Source organism: Chiloscyllium punctatum, chromosome 11, assembly GCF_047496795.1.
Source record: "Chiloscyllium punctatum isolate Juve2018m chromosome 11, sChiPun1.3, whole genome shotgun sequence".
Classification (NCBI taxonomy): domain Eukaryota; kingdom Metazoa; phylum Chordata; class Chondrichthyes; order Orectolobiformes; family Hemiscylliidae; genus Chiloscyllium; species Chiloscyllium punctatum.
In genome coordinates this window covers 14,569,566-14,596,299 of record NC_092749.1, presented here as the reverse complement: position 1 = coordinate 14,596,299, position 26,734 = coordinate 14,569,566, and the positions used below count along the sequence as shown (strand labels likewise).

General features: G+C 51.0%; 1 long non-coding RNA gene across 1 annotated transcript; it reads left to right on the top strand.

Annotated features, from left to right (window-relative positions):
• The first annotated feature begins 236 nt into the window (after positions 1–236).
• Positions 237–5,604, top strand: LOC140482580 (uncharacterized). The gene is made up of 2 exons (XR_011961749.1): positions 237–306; positions 2,559–5,604. It is a non-coding gene; the product is annotated as an uncharacterized lncRNA (long non-coding RNA).
• The last annotated feature ends 21,130 nt before the right edge of the window (positions 5,605–26,734 follow it).

The following is a 26,734-nucleotide window of genomic DNA, read 5'->3' as shown; positions in this document are numbered from 1 at the left end:
CATCCAGACGCGAAACGTTAACTTGCTCTCTCTCCGTGGATGCTGCCCGACCCGCTGTGGATCTTCAGCATTGGGTATCGTTGTCCAGCAGTAAGTTGCTCTGACAACTAGGCTCTGTTCCTGGGAGCGAATCCATTCCGCTGGATGGAATCCAGTCCACATTGTAGGGGCAGCCTGTCACAGCTGCCGATCACCTTGCAGTTCTGAGGCTGGTATGTTTGCGACGTGCAATGTGTGTGTGTTCCTGAAGAGGGGCTGACTGTGTGCTATCTGCTCCGAAGGATGCATTGCAGCGTTTGCCTTTTGGTAAATACAACTCCACTCTGCAGAGTAGAAAACAACAACACAACAGCGGAATTGGCTCTGGGGATGAGCTGGGGGAGGGGGAAATAACGTGGAGCTGAAATGAAACGTTACCACCAGACCATGATTGAATGAACTAACAGTTTACTTGACCAGACTTTCAAGCATGTAACTGAGCAAACCCTCGTTTCGTGACAGATTATCTAGTGCTGGTTAATGACTCCTTGACGCACAGAGGGTTGGCATGAGGAATTAACCAGGGTGTAGCAATGCTGAGTTGTATTACAACATGCTGTACTGGGAAACCAATGCCCGAGCACTGTAGGTAACCACACCTTGAATGGGATTAATCATGAGGGAAAAGGCTCAATTTTAAATTAAAAAAAATCAGAATGCTGGAGAAATTCAGCAGGTCTGGCAGCGTCTGTGGAGGGAGAAACAGTTAACGTTTCCACTCCAGGATAATTTCAAAGGAAGATGTTTGATTCTGTGAGTCTGCTGACCCATCTATATTGGTTAAACTTGGATATAGGTTCAGAGCAAAGCTAAACTTGTGAAGGAATTCATAGAAAGGTCAAAAATATGAGCAGAAGGAGGCCATTCAGCCCTTCAAGCCTGCTCCACCATTCTACATGTTCATGGCTGATCGTCCAACTCAGTCCCATGTTCCTGCCCTCTGTCTCTTCTGTGATCCCTTTTGTCCTGAGAACTGTTTTGATCTCATTGGCTGTGCAGCAATATAAGATACCTGGAGACAGGAAGGACTGCAGACACTGGAAGTCAGAGTCAACAGATATGCTGGAAAAGCACAGCAGGTCAGACAGCATCTGAAGAGCAGGAAAGTTTGGGCTAAAATCCTTCATCAGGACTGGATATCAGGAGGGTTTGAAGGTTCAGTGACACGAGTTGCCCAGGTCACTGCTAAACTGGAGGTCATTGGCTCCAAATCCCTCTACAGTAGTTTTGAGAATTTTTATCCGGTTTAAAATGTCATAAATCGGAATTCAGAAAGGTGCCACTGATCTGGAGGCATTCCAGTGTCACCCATGAGGGTAGACCAGTCGGTTCTACTCCCTCATGCCATCCCCTTCATTTTCCCCAAGTGCACATCCAATGTTGCTCTGAAATCGTTCACCATCTCCACTTGCAGTACCCTGACCAAATTCCGGGTCATTGCTGCTCTCTCTGTAAAAATTCTTCCTCCTCATATAACCCTCCCCCTGCCGCCTCCCCAAGTCTGTCTGCACCACTGAGCCTGTGTCCTTGTGGTATCAGCGACTGGGAACACCTTCTCTTTCCCTTCCCTGTCTTAACCTTGTCCACCCAAGTCAAATCTCTCCTCAATCTCCTTCGCTCCGAGGAGAACAGACCCAGATGTTGTCTGATTGCGCTTGGCATCGGAGTGTACCACTACGATCGTCCTTTGGAGAAGGGACGTCCACTGGTGCATACCCATTCTCTATGTCACTCCACTTCCACAGCAATGCCTCAGTCAGCCATTCAGTTTTATGCTGTTGGTGGTTTGAGCTGGTGCATTGCTTCCAGTTTTCCAGGGACAATTAGGGCGAGGGGCAGTCAATTGCCATCAGTGCCTGCATTACAAATTTGTTTTATGTTTTATTGTACTCAATTACAGTGAAGAGTGCATAATGTCACCAGGCATTAGATACAAAGGGACAAAGTAGTAAAAGAAACAAAGTTAAAAATGTTAAGCATTACCTTCAGACAATAAGTATAAAAATAAAGAAATAGTTAACATGAAATAATTTGTCATGGGATATAGGAGTTTCTTTGCCAGCATTTATTGACACTTCCTAATTGTCCTTTAAACTGAGTGGCCATCTCAGGTCTGTTACAGAGGGAAGGTAAGAGTTCACCTTGGGTCTGGAGTCACATGGAGGTCAAACAGGTAAGGACAGCAGACTTAAAAATAGAAATTGCAGGAAACGCTCAGCAGGTCTAGCAGCATCTGTGGGGAGAAATCAGAGTTAATGTTTCGGGTGGAGTGCCCTTCCTCAGAGCTCAGTTGAGATGCTGCCAGATGCCTTTGTTTTATGACAATGGCTACCACTAGACTAGCTTTAGAGCCGGTGCTACCCTCTGCTATGGTGGGATTTGAACTCGTGCCCAAAACAATAGCCTGGCCTCTATTAGATTACTAGACCTGAGATATTCCCAAGATAACATCACCTCCTCCACCTTAAAAATGAATAATCATTTTAAAAACTGTTCCTTGTTCTTTTTTTTATTCACAGATTCCCTACAGTTTGGGAACAGGCCATTTGGCCCAACAAGTCCACGCCAACTCTCCGAAGAGTAACCCAGACCCATTCCCCTACCCTATTACTCTACATTTCCCCTGACTAATGCACCTAACCTACACATGAGTATGTGAATAGGAAGGGTTTGGAGGGATATGGGCCAGATGCTGGCAGGTGGGATTAGATTGGATTGGGATATCTGGTCGGCATGGACGGGTTGGACTGAAGAGTCTGTTTCCGTGCTGCACATCTCTATGACTCTATGACACCCCTGAATGCTACGGGCAATTTAGCCTGGCCAATTCACCTAACCTGCACATCTTTAGACTGTTGGAGGAAACCGGAGCATCCAGAGGAATCTCATGCAGACACAGGGAGAATATGCAAACTCCACCCAGACAGTCACCCGAGTCTGGAATCGAACCTGGGTCCCTGGCACTCTGAGGGAGCAGTGCTAGCCACCATTGTGCCCATATAAACTGATGGAGTGAGAACAGCGATTGCTCCAGACCCCATTTTAAATTGTTTCTTAAGGAATGCAAAGGCAGATGAGTTTCAGCAGAGCAGCTCCTAATCGACATTTGTAAGTAATTCCATCAACACACAGAGCGCAATGACAATGATGTCTGCACTTTCTCAGCCAGGTTCATCAGAAGAATGGTGGCCATTTACCAAAAGACCCGCTGTGTGATGACCTGGCCTCTAAGTCTCTAAAAAATAGAACAAGGAACAGTTTTTAAAATGATCTAAGTCTTGACCTTCTCTGATGCGAGGATAACTGCACCTGGGGTATGACGATGGTTGAACATTGACAATGACTGGGAGAGAGTCGCTGACGGCCATGACCACTGGAGACTGTCTCACTGGAAGGGAGTTGGAAGAGGAGATCAGAAATGGAAAGCTCAGTTGGCGAAGAAGAGAGAGCAGAGAAAGGACATTTTGAGGAAGGCTGTGCTTGCTATTGAGAGAGTCCAGTGAAGGTTCACCCGACTGATTCACCCCGGGATGGCAGGACTGACATATGAGGAAAGGCTGGATCGACTGGGCTTGTACTCGCTGGAATTTAGATGAATGAAGGAGAATCTCACAAAAACATTTAAAATCCTGATGGAACCGGACAGGCTAGATGTGGGAAGAATGTTCCTGATGGTGGGCAGGTCTAGAACTATGGGTCACACTCTAGGTATAAGGGTTAAGCCATTCAGGACTGAGATGAGGAAGAATTTCTTCATTCAGAGAGTCGTGAACCTGTGGAATTCTCTCCCACACGAAGCTGTTGGGGCCAGTTCATTAGATATATTCAAGAGGGAACTGGACATGGCCCTCATGGCTAAAGGGATCAAGGGGTTATGGAGAGAAAGTGGGAATGGAGATACTGAGTTTGCATGATCAGACATGACCATACTGAATGGTGGTGCAGAGGTGAAGGGCCGAATGGCCTCCTCCCGCACTTATTTTCTATGTTTCTAAAATGGAGGCCTGTGAATCCTGCACCATCTCAGTCCACTCTGCAGCAAATGTGACAGAGACTGCTGTGAGTCCCTGAGCCCCATCGGTGCAATATTCAGCACAGAGTTGTCCACCAAGTCACCAACCTGTGTCCTCACACAATTGAAGGAAGGCTGCTGAAAGACCCAAAGCCTCTGCTGCAGATTTTGCTGGGAGATAAATCCTGGGAGAAAGGTTCCTTCCTCAGGGGATACTACACTGGAGAAGAGGGCAATATTCCTCAATAGGGTAAACATAGTCGAAGTCTGAGGTGTATGAGGCACCCCTCACACTGTCAGATGATAACTTCACAAAGGGTTCTAATTTGCAGAATATGGTGTGACTCTTAACATTATCAGGGTCTAGATTAGAGTGGTGCTGGAAAAGCACAGCAAGTCAGGCAGCATCCTCTTAAAATTATAGGCCTGGTCTGAAATTTGTTGGACACACATGCCTCAATAAAACCCAGATCCGTTTAGTCGAAGACTATTTCACAGCATTGTGAAAATACTTCTTAAGCTTCTGGTCAAATAATTCCGGATTCTCCAAAAGAATCATTTGAGGCTACAAGTCTGGCTGGTGAAATTTAGTGAAGGCGGGAAACCAATGCAATGATTTTTGTAACAATTGCAAATGTCATTTTCTGTTTGGAACTGAAACCCAACCCCCGGCCCCTCTAGGAATGTAGATTGTGTGTCAATGTAATGAGGACACAAGCCATCATGTAACTGAGTTTAGGAAAAATATTCAGACAAGGTCTTTTCCGCATGCAGGAAGGAAGTGGTATTAATTTTCCCTGTTCACCATAATTGTAAAAGAGGTTTTAGAATGTTGAGGAAAAAATGTGTTGCCCAATTTCAAAGGGATAAAAATAGGGAGGTCTTGCTGAACCTATACACAGCACTAGTTAGTGTGCAGCTGGAACACTGAATTGTTCTGGACCCTAATCTACAGAAAGATGTACCGGCATTGGACGTAGTCCAGACTGATACCAGGAATGGAGGGATTTTCTTTGGAGGAGAGATTGAGAAGGTTGGACTGGCATCTATTGGAATCTAGATGAATGAGAGAGGATCTCACTGAAACATATAAGGTTCTAAGGGCCCTAGGCAGGGTAGATGTGGGATGGTTGTTTCTGCATGTGGGAGAGTCTCGGACCAGAGGGCATCGTCTGAGAGTAAGGGACCGTGCACTTAAGACAGAAATGAGGAGGTTTTATTTTCTCTCTGAGGGTTGTGCAACTGTGGAATTCTTTCCCCTTGGCAGAAGGCTGTCGAGACTGGGTTATTATGTATGTTCAAGCCTGAGATAAACATTTTTAATCAGTAAGGGAATCAAGGGTTATGGGGATAAAACTTTGAAAGTGGAGATTGACCATGATTTTGTTAAATAGCAGAGCAATCAATGGGCTGAAAGGCCAATTTCTGCTCCCAGGTCTTACGGTATAAACAGTTTTAGGATTTCACTACAGCTGTTGCAGAATATGTGTCTCTGTTTCAAAATTTTAGAGTTGTTTTCACAACTTCACTATTAAAGGCAAATTGTGAAACTGTCCTAGTTTGAAATATTTTAATTGTTTTCCTATTGGTTAGACATTTTTAGAACAAAGTTTTAGGCAGATAGCATTGTGTACTGTATGTATCCGACAAAATAAGTAGCTATTCATTTCATAGTACAGAACTTGAGTGCTCAAAGACGAGACATTGTGCTGAACGGTTTTATTCTACTCTGGTCAGGATAAAATCACAAGAATAACAAATTTCAAATTATTTTAATCTCAGATTGGTAGAGTCAGAAATAAAAAACAGAAATTGCTAGCAAAACTCAGCAGGTCTGGTAGTGTCTTTGTGGAGAAAGCAGAGTTAATGTTTCAACAGGTCTAGTGGCGCGTCATTAGTCATCGGGCCTGAAACATTAACTCTGCTTTCTCCCCACAGATATGACTAGACCTGCTGAGTTTCACCAACAGTTTCTGTTTTTGTTTCCGAGCTGCAGTTCTTTATTTTGTTGTTATGTTGGTGGAGTCAGAGTTCATTTGACAACATTCTGTTGAGCAGTATAAATTGTTCCCTTTGAGATTTGGTATTCTTGCAGTTCTGTCCTGAGTAGTACAAGATGGAAAGCTTTCATAGCACATCTCTTTTTACACAAGACCTTTGCTTCATTGCTTGAGTAGATAAAAGGATAACTAGGTAAGGACTATTTGGGGCAAAAATGGGCTAAATTGCACTATCAATTGACTACAAGAGTCAGGATTTCATGTTGCAGCTTTATAAGACTTTGGTTAGGTCTCACTTAAAGCATCATATTCAATTCTGGTTGGCACATTACAGGAAGGATGTGGGGGCTTTGGAAGGGTGCAGAAGAGGTTTACTAGGATGTTGTCTGGATTAGAGGGTATGAGCTATAAAGAAAGCCTAGAAAAACTCAGAGTGGTGGAGTTTGATAGACGTCCATAAAATTATCGAGGTAAAAACAATGACTGCAGATGCTGGAAACCAGATTCTGGATTAGTGGCGCTGGAAGAGCACAGCAGTTCAGGCAGCATCCAAGGAGCAGCAAAATCAACGTTTTGGGCAGAAGCCCTGAAGCTCGTTGGATGCTGCCTGAACTGCTGTGCTCTTCCAGCACCACGAATCCAGAGTCCATAAAATTGTGAAATGCCTGGATAGGATTGATGGTCAAAATCTTTTTCCCTGACTTGGAACGTCTAATACTAGGGGACATGAATTTAAGGTGAGGAAGAAAGTTGAAAGGAGAGATAAAGGCCAATTTTTTTTTTTAACAACAGAGTGGTAGGAGTGTGGAATGTGCTGCTTGGGCTGGTGGTGGAGGCAGATACGATAGGGGCTTTTAAGAAGCTTTTATGTATGCACATCAAAATAACAGCACAGAGGCCAGTATCCTGTCACTGAGCCACCCTTTATTTGCTTGTACATAGTACACTGGTTGTGAGCAGCCAGTGCAGAGTCAGTCCTGAACTCAGGAGACTGAATCCCCCTTTTTTTTTTCTTTTTTAAAATGTTTTTACTTTTTTTTAAAAAAAGAGATCACAATCATCAGAAAAGGGAGATCCGGAGGGGACAATGTGGTTAGTGAGTAAAAAGGAGGGGGAAAGAGATGGGAGAGACAGCAGGGAAGGGCTTGGGTACACTGCATAAGTGGGGGTGATGGTAAGCTGGTAAGTTGGATCTAGCAGATAAATGAAAAGATGTTTACCTGATAGGAACAGAGGTAGGCTATTCCAATCCTCAAGCCGCATCCACTATTCAATAGAATCATGGCTGATCTGATATTGCTCATGTCCACTTTTCTGCATTTTCCCTTTGAAAGAAATGCACAGAGGCTAGTGTTTCATCACAAAGTCACCCTTTATTTCACTAGCACACTACACCAGCTGTGACCAGCCACTTCAAAGTCAGTCCCTGAAGTGAGGAGATAGATAAAGATATATTTTCTTTTATCCCCCCCACACTCCCACCGAACTGCGGTAGTGCTTCTGTTTTCCCCAGCACCCATGTTGTGTGTGCGCGCGCAGATGTGAGACACCGTGGAGACACAAGGTGTACGAATCTTTATTCGATTTCTACCACCAGGAAGATAGGAAAACTCCTGAGTGGCCAGTGACAAGCACTGCCCTTTGAGAAGGGCAGTGCTGTGTGATCAAACAGCGAAGGGGAGGGCAGGGATTAAATCAAAATAGAGTTGGAGGGGGAATAATACACTCCACTGTCTGTGGTGCCCACCTCTCCCTGAATAACTCCAGGTGGTGGTGGACACCACGTGCTCCCTCTCCAAGGACACCCGGGCTCTAACGTAACCCCGGAAGAGGGGCAGGCAGTCGGCCCTAATGACCCCCTCCACGGCCCGCTGCCTGGACCTGTTGATGGCCAGTTTGGCCAGGCCCAGGAGCAGACCCACGAGGAGGCTTTCAGACCTGCCCTCCCTCCCTCGGCTGTCCAAAGATCAGGAGCGTGGGACTCAAGTGCAACCAAAAGCAGAGGAGGAGGTTGGAGAAAAATCAAAAAAGGGAGTGCAAATATCCACACCTAATATATACATGGTCCACGGACTCCACAGCGCCACAGAACAAGCAGTTGGGCTGGGAGTCCGTGAACCACCGCAACCTGCGGTTGCGGGGGACTGCTGCGTGCAGCACCCTCCACCCCAGATCCCCGAGAGAAAGGGGGAGGACTCCTGCGTAGAGAGCCCTCCACTGGGGATCTCCACCGCCCGGTGGCAAATGGGCACGCCAAGGCGTGTCCGGACGGTGGATGAGGGAGAAGAGGTGGACGGTGTGCAGCAGCAGTCTATTTTTTTTTTTTTTTCTTTTTTTTCTTTAGGTGTGAGACACAATGAAAAGACACAAAGTGCACGAATCTTTATTCAATTTCCACCACCAGGAAGATAGGAAAGACACCCGAGTGGCCAGTGACAAGCACTGCCCTTCAAACCACAGGGCAATGCTGTGTGATCAAAACAGTGAAGGGGAGGGTAGGGATCAAATCAAAATAGAGTTGGAGGGAGAAATGATGCACTCCACTCCCTGCGGCGCCCACCTCCCCCTGAACGACTCCAGGGTGTCGGTGGACACCGCGTGCTCCTTCTCCAAGGACACCCGGGCTCTAACGTAACCCCGGAAGAGGGGCAGGCAGTCGGCCCTAACGACCCCCTCCACGGCCTGCTGCCTGGACCTGTTAATGGCCAGTTTGGCCAGGCCCAGGAGCAGACCCACGAGGAGGTCCTCGGACCTGCCCTCCCTCCTCCGTACCGGGTGCCCGAAGATCAGGAGCGTGGGACTGAAGTGCAGCCAGAAACAGAGGAGAAGGTTTTTAAGAAAATCAAAAAGGGAGTGCAAACGCCCACACCCAATATATACATGGTCCACGGACTCCACAGCGCCACAGAACAAGCAGTTGGGCTGGGAGTCCGTGAACCACCGCAATCTGCGGTTGCAGGGGACTGCTGCGTGCAGCACCCTCCACCCCAGATCCCCGAGAGAAAGGGGGAGGACTCCCGCGTAGAGAGCCCTCCACTGGGGATCCCCACCGCCCGGTGGCAAATGGGCACGGCAAGGCGTGTCCGGACGGTGGATGAGGGAGAAGAGGTGGACGGTGTGCAGCAGCAGTTGATACAGGGCCTTCCTTTTAATATCCTTAAAAGAAACAAAATTAAAATTCCGGAGGCGGCTCAGGTTGTGGGGCACAGGTTCCCGCGGGAAGTACGGGACCTTGGGGCCAATGTGAAATTCCGTCCGGGCCGGGGTGAGCGCGGACGGGATCCCACCGCACACCTGAGCGTCCTCCAACCGGTGCACTACGTCGGGTCCGAGCACCGCCGTTTTAAGGCGTCGGATGGCGGTGGCCACGTACCGGACGTCTACCGCTGCCCTGCTCGCTATGTCCTGCGGCAGCGTCCAGCCCAGGCCCCCGGCACCCAGCACGTCCCCGACCCTGGTCGCCCTCGCCGCCACGGCCCTCCCCTCCGACAGCCACTCGAACCCGCGAGTACGGAGGTGCGGATTCCTGAGCAACGGCTCCCTGACGACAGCCGCTACTCCAGCCGGAGGGTAGGCGCGACGCGATTCGACCATGTTCCAGACAGTGATCAGGTCCTGGTAAAAGACAGGCAGCACCTTGAGGGCGACCTCCAAACCGTCACGGTCGACGAACAGGAGCTGCGTGTCGTAGTTGAGGTTACGCACCTGGCGGAAAAAATACGTCGCCAGGACGCACCACCTAGGAGGAGGCTCGACGTAAAGGTATCGCCGCAAGGTCTGAAGGCGGAACGTCGCGACCTGGGTGCGGACACACACCAGCGACTGACCGCCCTCCTCGATAGGGAGACTCAGAACCTGCGCGGCGACCCAGTGCATCTTTTTGTCCCAGAAGAAGTCGACCAACGTTCTCTGGATGTCAGCGACAAAGCCAGGAGGAGGGACCAAAGTGACCAGCCGGTACCACAGCATGGCGGCCACCAGCTGGTTTATGACCAGCACTCGACTCCTGTAAGATAGCACTCGGAGCAGTCCTGTCCAGCGGCCTAGGCGAGCCGAGACTTTGGCCTCCAGCTCCTGCCAGTTGGCCGGCCAGGATTCCTCAGCCGGGCTGAGGTAGACCCCCAGGTAGAGGAGATGGGTGGTACTCCAGCTGAACCCCCGTAACTCCTCCGGCAGAGAGTCCACCCGCCACGGGCCGACCAGTAGTCCGGAACACTTGGCCCAGTTGATCCTGGCGGAAGACGCCGCAGAGTACACGGCCTGGCACTCGCGCATCCTCCCCAGGTCAGCCGGGTCGGTGAAAGTGAGGAGCACGTCGTCGGCGTAGGCCGAGAGGACCACCCCCGTGCCCGCGCCGCGCAGAACCAGCCCCGACAACCTCCTCCGCAAGAGGCGCAGGAAAGGCTCCACGCACAGGGAATACAGCTGGCCGGACAGGGGGCAGCCTTGACGCACTCCTCTCCCGAAGCGAAGGGGCGCCGTCAGGGACCCGTTAACTTTAACCAGACACTCTGCGGCGGCGTACAAAAGTCGGATCCGGGCGACGAACCGCGTCCCGAACCCGAACGCCCGCAGAGTCCCGAGCAGGTACTCGTGATCGACCCTGTCGAACGCCTTCTCCTGGTCGAGGGACAGGAAGGCGCTCGGCAGACCAGCCCGTCGACAGAAATGGATCAGGTCCCGGACCAGGTGGACGTTGTCGTGTATCCTCCGGCCCGGGACCGTGTAGGACTGGTCCGGGTGAATCATGTGGGCCAGCACGGAAGCCAGGCGAGAAGACAACACCCTGGCGAAGATTTTGTAGTCCGTGCTGAGGAGGGAGACCGGACGCCAGTTCTTCAAAGAACGAAGGTCCCCCTTCTTCGGCAGCAGGACGATGACCGCCCTGCGCCAAGAAAGGGGCAGCTGTCCGGCATTTAGACACTCCCCCAGGACCTGTGCGTAGTCGTTCCCCAGGACGTCCCAGAACGCCCTGAAGAACTCCACAGTCAGCCCGTCCAGCCCCGGGGTTTTGCCCCTCGAGAGCCGGTCGAGGGCGCCGGTCAGCTCCTCTAAAGTGACGGGAGCGTCGAGCCTTCCGGCGTCCTCCGGGCCGAGCTGCGGCAGGTCCTCCCACAGAACTCTGCGAGCGTCCTCGCTGGACGGATCCGGAGAGAACAGAGCCGTGTAATAGTTTCGGACGTGGGCCCTGACGCCCTCCGGATCCGAGACGAGGGACCCGTCGTCGGCCAGCAGCACAAGGAGCTGCTGACGGGTGCCGCGCCTTTTTTCCAGCGAGTAGAAGAAGGGGGAGCCGCGGTCCAGGTCCTGCAGGAGCTGGATCCGCGACCTCACGTACGCGCCCCGAGCCCCGACGAGCTGCAGGTCCCGGAGTGCGGCCTTCTTCTCTTCGTACACCCCGCGCAGGGCCGGGTCCGCGTCGGGCTGACCGAGGCGTGACTCCAGGTCGAGCATCTCCCTCTCCAACTCCACGATCCTGGATTTCCGCCTCTTGGTCGACCCCCTCGCGTACTCCTGACAGAAGACGCGGACGTGAGCCTTGCCCAATTCCCACCATAGCCTCAGGGAGGGGAAGCTTCCCCGCTTCCTTCTCCAGCCGGCCCAGAAACGACGAAACGAGTCCTGGAACCGCTCGTCCTCCAGCAGCAGGTTGTTAAAGTGCCAGTACGCGGAGCCGAGCCTGGCGCCGAACGGAAGGAGTTCCGCCCACACCAGGTGATGGTCCGTGCACGACACCTGCCGCGTGGAGGCCTTCGGAAAACAGGAGGCGTACGCCCGCGAAACGTACAGGCGGTCGATTCTGGACGCTCCGACCCCAGGCCTCACGAAGGTGAAGGCGATGGAGTCGGGATAGAGATTCCGCCAGATGTCCACCAGGTCGAAGGACTTGACCAAGTCCCCCAACCTCTTCCCCGACGCGCAGCCAGTGCGGGTACCGCCGTGGTCCCTGCCCTCGAGGACGCAGTTAAAATCTCCCCCGAGGACGACGCACTGGTTCTCGTCGATGGAAGCCAGATGAGTGGACAGTTCTTGAAAGAAGCTCGCTTGCCTCGGCCCGGCCAGGGGAGCGTATACGTTCACCAAGTGAAGCACTGCGCCCCCCAGCCGAACCGTCAGGTGAAGCAAACGGCCTGGCACCGGCTCCCTGACCCCCAAGATCTCGGGCTGAAAATGCGGGGCCAACAGGATAGCCACCCCGCCAGATCTGCGGGTGAGGTGACTCATGTAGACCCCCCCTCGCCACTCCAGGAGCCAGGTGGCTTCGTCTCCCGGGGTAGTGTGGGTTTCTTGCAGGAAGCACACCGCATACCTCCTGTCCCGAAGGACCGAGAGGGTCTGGAATCTGCGCTGTGACTCCCTGCTGCCGTTGATGTTGAGGCTGGCTATAGTAGTCTCCATGTCGGAAGCATTGTGCTACCACCACCAGTACAGTTAAAAAACAAGTACAATTACTGGGAGGACGAGGGAGGGGCACAGGAGTCCCTCGCCCTCACCAGGAGTGCCCCCAGGAAGTTCCTGACTCGCTTTCGCTCGTTGACGTCGAGCCCAGGCGCCTGGCGAGCAGCGTGGGCCGACCAATAAACTTTCTCAAAAGAGCTCCAGCGGTCGAGCGCCAGTTGGGCTCTATCCCGGCGACCTCGAGTTTCCTCGACAAATTCCCGGAGTTCCTCGAGGGGGATGAGGGGGAGATCGGCGGGGGGCACCTGGGACTCAAAAACGTCGCTGCAGACAGAGTCCGCGTCGTCCCCGGTGTCCGCCACCGACCCCGAACCCTCCTCCGGGAGGTCGCCCTCGGTCGCCGACCCCTCCCCCACCGAGAGGATGGGGGCTGGTCCGGCGCCGCCAACCGGCCTCGAACCCCCGGCGACCCCACCCCCAGGGTCACCGGCGGTACCTTCCTCGGCGCACCCCGTCCCGGAACGCCCCGAGTTCGGGTCGTCGGGCGGCGGAGGCTCTGGGCCCCGCTCTCCTCCCGACACCGGGACGCCTGGCTCCTCGGGGAAAAGGTCATCCCCCAGGGCCAAGGCACCCGGAAAAACAGTCTGGGAGGGAGGAGCGGGGATAACACCTACCTCCCCTCTGCGACCCAGTAAAGGGTCCTTTGTCGACGCCCGCACCGCGGCCCTCGTCGTCGTTGTTGGGCAGGTCAGGCCGCGGTGCGGGATCGTTGGAGGGTCCTGTGGGCCCATCCCCTGGAGAGGGGCAGCGCCGCCAGCACGCTGCAGGACTGTCTCTCCCCTCCAAGGGCCAGCCCCTCTTCCCCAGAGAGACAGGGGGGGATTTATGGGCCTTTCCCTCCCTGCCCGCCTTGGTGGTCATGGGGCCTGAGGCCCCTCCCCCCAGCCTTTCCCGGAATACGATTGGCTGGGGGAAGGCAGGGGGCGTGGCCAGGGTGGGGAGGGTCAGCCGTGTCACTTCCTGCCCCGCCCCTGGTTTATCAGGTGATGGCGGGCGGGGCAGGGGCCCAGTTCCCTCTCCGGGGCCTGGAGACACGGTGGCTGCGGGAGGTCGGGCAGCGGTGGTCCCCCCGAGGTTAGTGCCAGGGTGTGGCTGGGCGGGGCGGGGCGGGGCTCGGGCTCGGGGTCCCCGGGGCCAGGTGTTGCAGTGCCCGGGGCGGGCGTCGCATCCCCAGGGGTTTCTCCATCGGGGTGGGGGGTAGATGTGGGGGTCCGTGGGGTCAGGGGGTCAGGGTTCCCGCGCCGGGGCGACGCTGGCACGGCCGCAGGGGCATTGTCGTGCAGGGGCGGGGCAGGTCGTGGGCTGGGTGTCGGGGATGGGGATAGGGTGGTCTCCCCGTGGGCGGGCCTGACGCGTCACGCCTTCCTGAGCGCCTTCCGGCCGGCTGGACGCTCACCCCCCTCCCTGCCGGAGGCTGGAGAATCGGAAGCCTCCGGCTCAGGCTCTGGTGCCGGGGCCTGTGGTGTTGACTTTGGGGGAGGGGGAGTGGGTGCGGCGGCACCACCGTCAGCCGTTGGCGAGGGCTGGGCGGCCTTCTGGGTGGGGCAGTTTCTCCTGACGTGCCCCACCTCGCGGCACAGGTGGCACCGCACGCCGTCTGCCGTCCAGAAGGCGCGGTAGGCCGCGCCCTCGTGGAGGAGGGTAAAGGAGCCCTCCGTGACCACCTCCCGGGCCAGGCAAATAAACACCTGGCGACGGAAGGAGTAGATGTGCCGGAGGGCGGGGTCCTTCAGACCGAGCAGGAGCGGCTGGATCCCTGACCGGATCTCCCCCAAGGTGGCGAGGTGGGGGAGAAGGAGCTCGCTGGCAATAAAGGGCGGGACGTTGGAGATCACGACCCTCTGGGCCGTAACCTCCAGAGGGTCCACGGGCAAATGTGTCCCGCCCACAGCGAGCCCCCTCTCCACGGCCAGGTGGACCGCCTGCTCGGTCCTCAGGAAAAACACGGCCTTCCCGTACATCCGGGCCGCAGCGACTATGGCCAGTGGGCCGACCACACTGGCCATGGCCTTGCTGCAGGCCTCGATGCTCATGTTCGGGTGGGGATAGGCCTTGACCCCCAGGCGTTTTGTGAGGTGCCTGAAGGGGGTGTGGTTTGCAGCCAGGGCTGGGACAGCCGAGCCTAAGGCAGCGGCTACCCCGGCGTAGGTGCGGCTGGGCCCCGCGACCTTCGGGCTCGCCATCCTCTGCTGCCGGTGGTGGTGTCGGGCCTCTGGCAGCAGCAGTGGTGGAGATTGCTGGGAGAGTCCCAAGCAGCGACGGTGGAGACCTGCCTCAGGTGACAACAGCGGTGGAGGCAGGCCTCAGGCGAGTCCCAGGTAGGCCCTCAGTCGCAGCGGTGTGGGGCAGACCTGTTGGGGAGGGTCCCCAAGGCAAGTCCCAGGGAGCCCCAAAATAGAGTCCCAGGCAGCGGTGGTGGAAGGCAGGCCTCAGGCAGCAGCAGCAGTGGAGGCAGGCCTCAGTAGTAGCAGTGGGGGGCAGGCCTGTTGGGGAGGGTCCCCAAGGCAAGTCCCAGGCAGCCCCAAAATGGAGTCCCAGGCAGCGGTGGTGGGAGGCAGGCCTCCGGCAAGTCCCGGGCAGTTCCTCCAGTCACAGCAGTGGTTGCGGGGCAGGCCTGTTGGGGAGGGTCCCCAAGGCAAGTCCCAGGCAGCCCCGAAATAGAGTTCCAGTCAGCTGCGGCAGTAGTGGTGGAGGTTGTGGGGAGGGGCCCAAGGCAAGTCCCAGGCAGTGGTGGTGGAGGCAGGCCTCGGGCAAGTCCTGAGCAGTTCCTCGGTTGCAGCAGTGGTGGAGGCAGGCCTGTTGGGGAGGGTCCCCAAGGCAAGTCCCAGGCAGCGATGGTGGAGGCAGGCCTCGGGCAGCAGCAGCAGTGGAGGCAGGCCTCTCCTCAGGCCACAGCAGCAGCAGTGGTGGAGGTCCTGGGGAGGGGCCCCAGGGCGAGTCCCAGGCAGCGAAGGTTGAGGCAGGCCTCGGGCAGCAGCAACAGTGGAGGCAGGCCTCTCCTCAGGCAACAGCAGCAGCGGTCCTGGGGAGGGGCCCCAAGGCAAGTCCCAGGCAGCAGCAGTGAGGCAGGCCCCAAGCAGCACCAGGGAGAGTCCTTGCATATACACAGAGTCAGTCACAGTCACACACTGATCCAATTCTCAAAAGGGGAAACACCTGAGTGGGCAGTGACAAGCAGTGGTCCTTCACATCAAAGGGAAATGCTTCCCCCGGTTATATATTTTTTTGAAAATCAAAAAGAGGGTGCAAGCGCCCACTGGCTGAACTATTTAGCCAGTTTGTTTTTTTTTGCAGTGGTCCTTCACATCAAAGGGCATCTCTCCTTTTTTTTATTATTATTATCTTTTTTTCCTTTCATTCCCCCGGTTATATTGGTCATCCAGAGCTTTCCTGTTTGGCCCAGGTTAACAACCCCAATCAAGGATCTTGTAGACAATGAGATCCGCTTGGTTCTAATCACTACACATATAAACATGCAAGGAATGGAGGGATATGGACCATGGACAGGCAGAAGGGATTTGTTTAACTTAGCGTCATGTTCAACACAACATTGTGGGCCGAAGGGCCTGTTCCTGTGCGTACTGTTCTATGTTCTGTCAGTGGATAACTACTTCCATTCCAAATGATGACTGGGGAGGGGGTTTAGTTGTTCAAAGTGTGAAGCCTCTCAGAGCTATTCTGTACTGCTGGTTTCACTTAATTGGGAAGATGATCGGAAATTTCTGTTTTTCCTGGTGGCCTCCAACACAGCAGTGTTGCCATGACCAGTGGTGTGAGTCAGGCTTGTATCTCCTGGCTGGAATTGATCTGCTCATTTCAAGATGTTAGATGGAGAGACGAATGGGAAAGGATAATGCAGTTTTTAATTACTGATTTCCTGCACACTGTCTAGTATTTGACCTTTGCTTCATTCATCCTTCAGCAAGTGACCAAGGCAGGAGGACAGATCTGGGCACTCAGTGGAACCAGAAAAGAAAAACATGGAAGATAGACTTTCTATTTCTGAGATGTCTGTCATGACCTCGTGAGATGAGGGTGGTTAAACAGTTTAGCACGCTTGCCTTCATTGCTCTGATCTTAGAGTTTAGGACATGAGTGGGGCCTCCTCTCCAGTACTCTGTCCAGTTCTGGTCACCCTGTTATAGGAAGGATATTATTAAAATGGAGAGGGTTCAGAAGAGATTTACCAGAATGTTGCCGGGAATGGAGAGTTTGAGTTATAGGGAGAGGCTGGATAGGCTGGGACCTTTTTCACTGGAGTGCAGGAGGTTGAGGAGTAACTTTACAGAGGTTTATAACATCATGAGGGATATGGATAAGGTGAATGGTAGGTGTCTAGGGTGGGGGTATTTCAAGACTAGGAGGCAGATTTTTAAGGTGAGTGGAGAAAGATTTAAGAAAGGCATGTGGGCCAATATTTTTCACAGAGAGTGGTTTGTGTGTGGAATGAACTTCCAGACGAAGTGGTGGATGTGGGTACAATTACAACATTTAAAAGATGTTCAGATAATTACATGAATGAGAAAAGTTTGGAGGGATATGGGCCAAGCGCAGGCAGGTGGGACTAGTTTAGTTTGGGATTATGGTCGGCATGGACTGGTTGGACCGAAGGGGCTGTTTCCGTGCTGTGTGACTGTGTGACTTTATGAGAAATTTCTTCACCCAGAGACTGGTGAAACTGTGGAATTCTCTGTTATAGAAAGTGGTTGAGGTCAAAACATTGACTGTTTACAAGAGGGAGTTAGATACAGTTCTTAGCGCTGAAGGGATCAAAAGGAAATGGGGAGAAAGTGGGAATTGGAGTTGGATGATCAGCCATGCTGAATAGCGGAACAGGTTTGAAGGGCCGAATGGCCTACTCCCATGGCAATTTTCTATGTGCCTATGTTTCTATGACATCTCACAGTTCATTGATAGCCGATTAAGTGCCTCTTGAAGCCTAACCAATTCTAGAATTTAGAAAACATGGCAGAATAATTTGCACACTATAAAATCCTGTAATTGTAATGGGATAATGACTAGATAATCTGTTTTAGTGATGCTGATGGAGAGATAACCATTGGCTAAAACACTGGCGGTAACTTCCCTGGCCTTCTCCAAAATAGTAACACAGGATCTTTTACATGTTGACCCACCACCTTAAAGGGACAGTGGATACAGACACATGAATCAGGAGCACATGTAGGTTCCTTCGTTCATCAACCTACTCTCCTTTCTCCTGCTTTGTCTACTTTGGATTCCAACGTCTGCAGTTTTTATTGTCTTGAATTCAATAATTTCATGGCTGTTCTGGTTGACTTCAACTCCACTGTCCTGTCTGTCCCCCATAACCCTTGATTCCATCAAAATCAGCCTTAAATAAATTTAAGGATCCAGCTTCCATTCCCTTCTGGGAAGAGGATTTCCACACTCGGACAACTCACTAGAGAGAAAAAAAAAACTCCTTATCTCTATCTCTTATTTTCAAACCATGTCCCCTAGTTTTAGTGTCTCTCACGAGAGGAAACATGCTCCGGGTATTCACTCTGTCTAGTCCCACCACGATCTTGTGTGATTCAAGATGTTAGTCTTCTGGGAGATGGTGCTTCTGACAGTGCAGATCTCCTTCAGCACTGCACTGGTAGTTCCTGCGGTCAGGCTTATGCCCACAACTTTCTGAACCAAGTCAACTGCTCAACTAGAGTAATGCCTGACCATTCATGAAGGTGGCACAGTGGTTCGGTGGTTAGCACTGCTGCCTCACAATGGCCTGCATTCGATTCCAGCCTCGGGCGGCCGTCTGTGTGGAGTCTGCACGTTCTCCCCATGGGTTGGCTCTGGTTTCCTCCCACAGTCAGAAGGTGTCCATTAGGTGGATCGGCTGTGGGAAGTTGCCTGTTGTGTCCAGGAACGAAAATTGCTGGAAAAGCTCAGCAGCATCTGTGGAGAGAAATCGGAGTTAGCATTTTGAGGAAGGGTCACTCAGCCCGAAATGTTAACTCTGATTTCTCTCTTTACAGGTGCTGCCAGACCTGCTGAACTTTCCCAGCAACATCTGCTTTTGTTTCTGATTTGCAGCATCCGCAGGTTTTGTTTTGGTTTCTCCATACTCTCCCAGAATGCGCAGGTTTGCTGGGTTAGACCATGGTAAATATGGTGCGAGGTAGGGGGAGGGGTTTGGGTGGGATGCTCTTCAGAGGGTTGGTGCAGACTCGATGGGCCGAATGGCCCACTGTAGGGATTCTATTAAGGGACTTTCCACTAGCTGTGAACAATCACTTCATGCACCCTTGACGGTTGCCACTGCCATTTACTCTGTCCCTTTGCAAAATCAGTGCATTGTTACATTGCACAAGGAGGCCATTGAACCCATCATGTCAGTACTGGACCTCTCAGCATTTTAGCTTCGTGCCAAACTCCCGTCAGTTCTTTCCATCTAAATAATCACCCGATGCCCTCTTGAATGCTTCTGTTAATGATTTGAAACAGGAACATACTATTTGAAAACAAGTGAGAGGCCTATCGTGTTTTGATATGATAAGAGGTTAATGGAGGTATAAAACATTTTGCTAAAAGGAAAACTCAGCTGGAATCCGTCCTCTCTACTCGTCGGTTCGTTTCCACCCGCAGTTCGGCTGTTTCTGTGGCAGGTATTCAGATGAGAAGCATAGACGGGTGATTAACTACAAGGACAAGCAGTTCCCGGAAGTTCCTGCTGTGCATTCTGCTTTGCTCAGGACTAACAGGATCTACTCGGCAAAATTATGGAACAATTCAACTGTGACTCGTGAGGGAGAAAGGGCACACAAACAAAGGAAACTGAGAACACAATGTAAACAAGTGCGTGGTGTTCACAACAGAGATGCAAGCTGAATGTGTGAACCAATCTGTGTTTGCATTTACATGGCTTGTGAACAAGGCCACAACTACCTGTCCTGTTCCAGGAATCTTTTAACCCTTGTTATTCCTTCTGGGATCAAGAGTGTAATAGTTACTATGAGACTGTTGTTGATTGTCGGGAAAAGCCTACCGGAGTCACTAATGTCCTTCAGGAAGCTGAGCCCGCAGGGGCTGACTGGATCTCCCAGTGACCGCCCATTTCAATTCCCCTTCCCACTCCCTCTCCAATATGACCTCCTCCATTGCCACAACGAGCCATGCTGCAAATTGGAGGAACAACACCTCATCTGCCTGGGCAGCCTACAGCCCGGAGGACTCGACACTTGAGTTCTCCAATTTCAGATAACCTCCTGTCCCATTCCCCCGCCTCCCTTCCCACACCCTCCCTCCCTCTTCTGCTCCTCCCAGCCACCTACTGGATTTATTCCTCCCACTGACCAACCAGGCTACCCTCTGCCTGTCTTCACCTATTCCCCCCCCCCCCCCCACTTCACCACCCTGCCCCCCCCCACTCCTTTTATCTGCAGCTCCCCCCTTACACCCACCCCCCAGTCCTGAAGAGGGGTTACACTCGAAACGTTGACTTCTCCACCTGCTGATGCTGCCTGCTTGCTGTGTCCTTCCAGTCTCCCCTCCACCTGGTCTGGTTTACATGTGATTCCAGACCCACAGCAATGTGGTTGACTCTTAATTGCCCTTTGTGCAATTAGGGAAGGGTAATAAATGCTGACTGGCCAGCAATGCCCTCACCCCATGAATAGATAAAGGAAAAAAATCTGCACAATGTTAAAACCAGCCTTAATTCCTTACTGGGGCACTACCTGGGTCAGTGAAATCCAAAGTCTCATAGTTCTCCATGTAAAGAAGCTTCTCTTTCACAATTCTCTGAAACTGAGTTGGACTTTGCCTTAAGTCAACATCAAGGTGTTGAACAATCCTGTAAATATTCAGCAGCCAGGAAGCATGTGGAGAGTGAGACAGAGTGAATGTTAATCGTTCGCTCCTCATTCCCATCAAAATTTCCCCACTTTCTTCCTTTAATCCAGATTTCCAGCATGCACTGTGCTTTTACCCTTGTGTCAAGTGGCTGGATTTTACCTTTTTCTCGGCCAAAGTGTGAGTTGTATTGAGTTTTTTGCAGGAGGTCTGAGGCCCTGTGAGATTTCTAGCTATATCTTACCAAACCCATCTTATTAACTCCCTTTTTTAAAATCAGATTAAGATTATGTTAAGATTAGATTGCTTACAGTGTGGAAACAGGCCCTTCGGCTCTTGTGAAATTTGGGTATCTCTAGCTAGACCAATCGTCCAGAGGCAGTTAGATGCAACCACATTGCTAGGTAAAAACAATGACTGCAGATGCTGGAAACCAGATTCTGGATTAGAGTGGTGCTGGAAAAGCACAGCAGTTCAGGCAGCATCCGAGGAACAGGAAAATCGACGTTTTGGCAAAAGCCCTTCATCAGGAATAGAGCAACCACATTGTTGTGGATCTCGGCCAGACCAGGTAAAGATGGCAGATTTCCTTCCCTGAAAAGCAGTAACAAACCAGTTGGGTCCAACAATTGCGGTCATCAATGTAACCTTAAATCCAAATTCTTTATTGAATTCATCCGTCATGGTGGGATTTGAACCCAGGTCCCTAAAGCAATGGACTAATATTCTAGCAATAATGCCACTAGGCCATTGCTTTCCCTGCCCCATGCCTTCCCTCGCATCCAATTCTATCTCCATCTCATCGTGCACCACTACGAGAACAACTTGCCACTTGCTGGGTACCTGCTTAAAAAAACCCCATCATCCCTGGTGCCAATGCTACTTTTTGAAGTCTGTTGGGAGCATTCTGAAGCTTTCCTTCATCAAGGGCATTCTCTGAAGATGTCTGAAAAGGGGAATGTGTCACCATGATCCTTAGACAGAGATCTGAAGGTGCTGGTTGAGGGGTTGGTACGTAGAAGAAGGGTCCCCTTCTTGGAGGGACTGGCAGAGACGGTGGGCCACACCACCCAGAACCTGGCAGCTGCCGTCCAGGACTGCCACCTGGGTCAGTAGGGTCTGGATGCCCCTCAAAAGCTCAATGATCTTCTCTGTTGTGCCAGGATAAATGCCACACTTTTCCCTCTGCTACCTCACACTCACTCTACCTCCACTACTGCACCCACTTCCCTCCGACTCTGCCACTCCCTCTGCAGCATCTTCCCTCACCTGGTCTCGCCCTCCCCCTACCACCTCCCGAACTTCTATGCCACTAACCCTGCATGCCCTCCACTTCACTCCCTCGGGGCACCTCACCGTCTTTCAGTTGTGCTGCCTGCTTTTACCATGCTCCATCCTTTCCGTTCTCTCATTCCCGGAACATGAAGCCCGCTATAGCACTGACATGGCCTGGACGGGCACAGGGGTGCCAGATGTTAGAATCGTTACCCTGCTATGAGGAGAGGTTCTGGCACTGACAGGAGAAGACTAGGACTGTTCCCATGGGGTTCCCATGACATCTACGTCCTGCCAACCTCCTGATGTGTCATAATCTGTCTACGAAACATCTAACCAGGGGAATGAGACTGATTCTTTTCCAACTGCAAGAGTTGTCAAGATCTGGAACATGTTGGTTGACAATCCAAGATGTACAGGTGCTGATATTTCTATGCTGTATGAAGGATTTGCAGTAATGACGCCCCTCATAATGCTACACACAAACAGGTCAGTATTGTTTTGGTGGAGTCTCTGTAATCATGTTGTGTCCAACAAGACCACACATTTTGTACTCGTCGTTAAGCAATTGCTGAATTCTGTTGAACTTCACATCTCTGGTTAATTGTTAATAAGTTTAGGCAAGATTTCTTTAGCTTGTAAACCATTTGCCTCCCGTGTTCTGTCAATTTATAAAAGAGTTGGGTTTGTGGAGTGATTCAGCAGTTGGTGTACAAATGGGGTTATTAATCACCAAGGTCATGCAACTCTGAAATAAATACAGCTCCTGAACTGAAGTGGATAATCCAGGCTCAATGAAAAGCAACTCTACTAATAAATTCAACTTTCGAAGTAACAAACACTTGCAGTACTAAAACTCTTTAGAATCTCTGCACGACACCAATGTACAATACGAGCAAGTGAGGACTGCAGATGCTGGAGAGTCGGAGTCGAAAATGTGGTGCTGGAAAAGCGCAGCAGGTCAGGCAGCATCTGAGGAGCAGGAGAGTCGACGTTTCAGGCATAAGTCATAGAGTCATAGAGATGTACAGCATGGAAACAGACCCTTTGGTCCAACCCGTCCATGCTGACCAGATATCCCAACCCAATCTAGTCCCACCTGCCAGCAACTGGCCCATATCCCAACAAATCCTTCCTATTCATATACCCATCCAAATGCCTCTTAAATGTTGTAATTGTACCAGCCTCTGGCAGCTCATTCCATACACGTACCACCCTCTGTGTGAAAAAGTTGCCCTGTAGGTCTCTCTTATCTCTTTCCCCTTTCACCCTAAACCTATGCCCTCTAGTTCTGGACTCCCCAACCCCAGGGAAAAGACTTTGTCTATTTACCCTATTCATGGCCCTCATAATTTTGTAAACCTCTATAAGATCACCCCTCAGCCTCTGACGCTCCAGGGAAAACAGCCCCAGCCTGTTCAGCCTCTCCCTATAGCTCAAATTCTCCAACCCTGGCAATATCCTTGTAAATCTTCAAGTTTCAAGGAATGTCCAATATACAATATAATGCACACAATCCCATGGATTCTACTTATTTACTAACATTTATCAAAATAGAGTTTTCTGAATATATAAAGAAAGAATTGCATTTATATAGCAACTTTCATTCATCATATTGCTATTTGCCTTGTGCAGAAAATGGCTGGACTCTTTGCAAGATGTTAGTCTGGCATTCTGTGAAAACAATCTGCCTATCCTTCTGTCTTCCCTCATTAGTTTATTTCCTCTCGTCTGCCATCTCTCTCCCTCAGTCTGTGGGCCAGTTAAGGTACTGCTGATGCCTCTGTGTTGAAAGGCTGTGGGTTCAAGTCCTATTTGCCTCAGAACTTGTGCACAAAAGGAATCGATGTGTCGAGTACTGTTGGAGTGCAGCACTCCTCAGGGGCTGAGGAGTGTTCAACCAAAGGCTCTGTCTGCCTTCCAATGGAGGCCAAAGATCCCATGGCGTTATTTTGGAGAAACGTTGGTGAATACTCCCTGGTGTCCTGGTCAATATTTACCTCTTAATCGACCTCACTAAAACAGATTATCTAGCCATCCTCATGTTGCTGTTTGTGGGATCTTGCTGTGTAAGTTGGCTCCCTACATTGCAATAGCCACTGTACTTCATCAGATGTGAGTCCTTCAGGATGTCGGGTATTTTATAAGGGTAAAAACAAGGACTGCAGATGCTGGAAACCAGAGTCTAGATTAGAGTGTCAGGCTGCATCCGAGGAGCAGGAAAATCGACGTTTCGGGCATAATCCCTTCATCAGGAAGAGCAAGGCATAGAGATGTACAGCACGGAAACAAACCCTTCAATCCAACATGTCCATGCCAACCAGATATCCGAACCTAACCTAGTCCCATTTGCCAGCACTTAACCCATATTCCTCTAAACCCTTCCTATTCATATACCCATACAGATGTCTTTTAAATGTTGCAATTATATCAGCCTCCACCACTTCCTCTGGCAGCTCATACCATTCATGCACCACCCTGTGTGTGAAAAAGTTGCCCCTTAGGTCTCTTTTATATCTTTCTCTTCTCACCCTAAACCTATGCCTTCTAGTTCTGGACTCCCCGACCCCAGGGAAAAGACTTTGTCTGTTTATCCTATCCATGCTCCTCATGATTTTGTAAACCTCTGTAAGGTCACCCCTCAGCCTCCGATGCTCCAGGGAAAACAGCCCCAGCCTATTTAGCCTCTCCCTGTAGCTCAACCCCTCCAACCCTGGCAACATCCTTGTAAATCTTTTCTGAACCCTTTCAACTTTCACACCATCCTTCCTATAGCAGGGAGACCAGAATTGAATGCAAGTCTTTCATCCTTTTTCTCCCCGTCTTTTGCATATTTCCTCTCTTCTCCTTCTCCCCCCTCCCCCTTACTTCCTTCATTACTCTTTCCTTTTCTACCTTTCTCCTTTTTCATTGTCCATTAATTCCTCCTTCACTCTCTTCCTCACCGTTACACCCTCCACTTCCTCATTTTCTCATCTTGCTTCTGTCCTCTGTTTGAGGCCACAGATAATTTTAATGATTAAATATAATTCTCTGATGGGTATCCCAGGCTTGAGTATGATTTCTCTGAAAGAGATTGTAATGACTAGTTACTCACGTGAAGCCAAATTGGTTTGCTGTATCTGAACTCAATAAAACAAATGTTAATAGTTGGTTACGTTAGGACTGTAATTAAGTCAGAATTGGTAGGTTATCACCTCGTCATTAAAAGGGCTCTGAAGTCAGTGAATTGAATAGAAACTGATTATAGTCTGATTGCACTGACTCCATTACCTTGCAGCCTGGTCTATTACAAAAGGACAAAATATTCTTTATTTCTCTCAGTTTTTGCCTTTCTGTTCAACCATGAGAGCAGTAGCAGGCCATTTGGCACATCAAGTCTGTGCTGCCAGCCGATCTGATAGCCCACAACTCCACTTTCCTGCCTTATCCTCATAGCCCATGATCCCCCTCTCTGGTTAGAAATCTGTCAGCATTAGCCCTGAATACATTGTCCCGTCGCTTCTCCTTCTTTCTCGTCTCCTTTTGCTCTCTCCTCCCACCTTCCCTTCTTTCCCCTTCAATTCCCCTCTCTCCTACCTCATCATCCCCTCCTCTTTCTGCCATCCTTCTCTTCTGGCTTCTTCTCTTCTCCTCTTACTTCCTTTCTGCCCCTCCTTCTGTTTGTTTCCTTACCCTCTCGTCAGTCTGGTTACCACGGTAGCTGTCTACATCAGCGGATGGCACCCATCACTTTGCCTTTCCCTGCTTTGTTTCAAAAACTTGCCCCAAGGGTACATTTGCTCCAGGTTGGGGCAATAGATCCTTGATCTGAGGAGCATCCAGGAGATGGAACATATTGTAGATAGGGATTTCAGGGATGTCATCACACCAAAGGTTCAATCAAATAGATAGATGACCACCAGGCGTTGCTGGAGTCCCCTGTGACTATTCCCCTCTCTATCAGGTGCACCATTTTGGACACCATTTTGTGGGAGGGCAGAATGGCCTCTCAGAGAAAAGCAACAGGTCAGTGGTACCAGTAGTGTTGTATAGCAGGGAGGTTCAAAGTGTAGGCAAATAGTAGTGATAAGGCTCTTAATGAGTACTGTGCATTGAAGTTTATAGAATCCCTACACTCTGGAAACATGCCCTTCGACCCAACCAGTCCACACTGACCCTCTGAACAGTAACCCACCCAGACCCATTCCTCTTGCCCAATATTTCCCCCTGACGGATGTACCTAACCTACACATCCCTGATCACTACGGGCAATTTAGCATAGCCAATTCACCTGACCTGCACATCTTTGGACAGGAAACCCACGCAGACACAGGGTGAATGTGCAAACTCCACACAGACAGTAGCACAAGGCTGGAATCGAACCCAGGTCCCTGGCGCTGTGAGGCAGCAGTGCTAACCACTGTGTCATCATGCCACCTTGGTAGGCACCAATGAGAAGGACATGGTGATGAGAAGTTTAGGGATGGGAATGTAGATATTTTAAGGTATGTTCATATTGAGAAGGAGGAGGTATTGACTAAAGGGCTCTTTGGGTCATCCTGATGGCATAAAATGGTAAATTAAAGTATTTCCTGTGCTCAGCTGTGGTTCACGCATGTGACCAATAGTGGTGTGGTGGTAATGTTGCAGGAATGGCAATGCACAAGGGTGAGGCTGATGTTCTGAGGACATTGATCCAAACTCCATCAGCTGGTGGAATTTAAACTCAATTGACAAAACTGCAGAGTAAGGGCTGTGGTGCAGTGGCAGTGTCCCTCCACCACAGCTAGGAGACTGAGTTTCAAGTCCCACCTCCCCCAGCGGTGTGTCGTAGCAAGTTGATTCAAAAATGTGACAATGTTATGGCTATAAGAGCTCTGTTTTGTCCTGGTTTCTTTTAGAGAGAGATTGGGAGACAGATATGGAGCAGTCAAACAATTCTTTTTCAACATAGAATCCCTGCTGTGTTGGAACAGGCCATTTGGCCCAACAAGTCCATACCAACTGTCTAAAGAATATCCCATTCAGTCACATTCCCCTGTTATTCTACATTTTCCCTAACTAATGTGCCTAGCCTACTCATCCCTGAACACAATGGGCAATTTAGCACAGCCAATTCACCTAACCTGCACACCTTTGGACTATGGGAGGA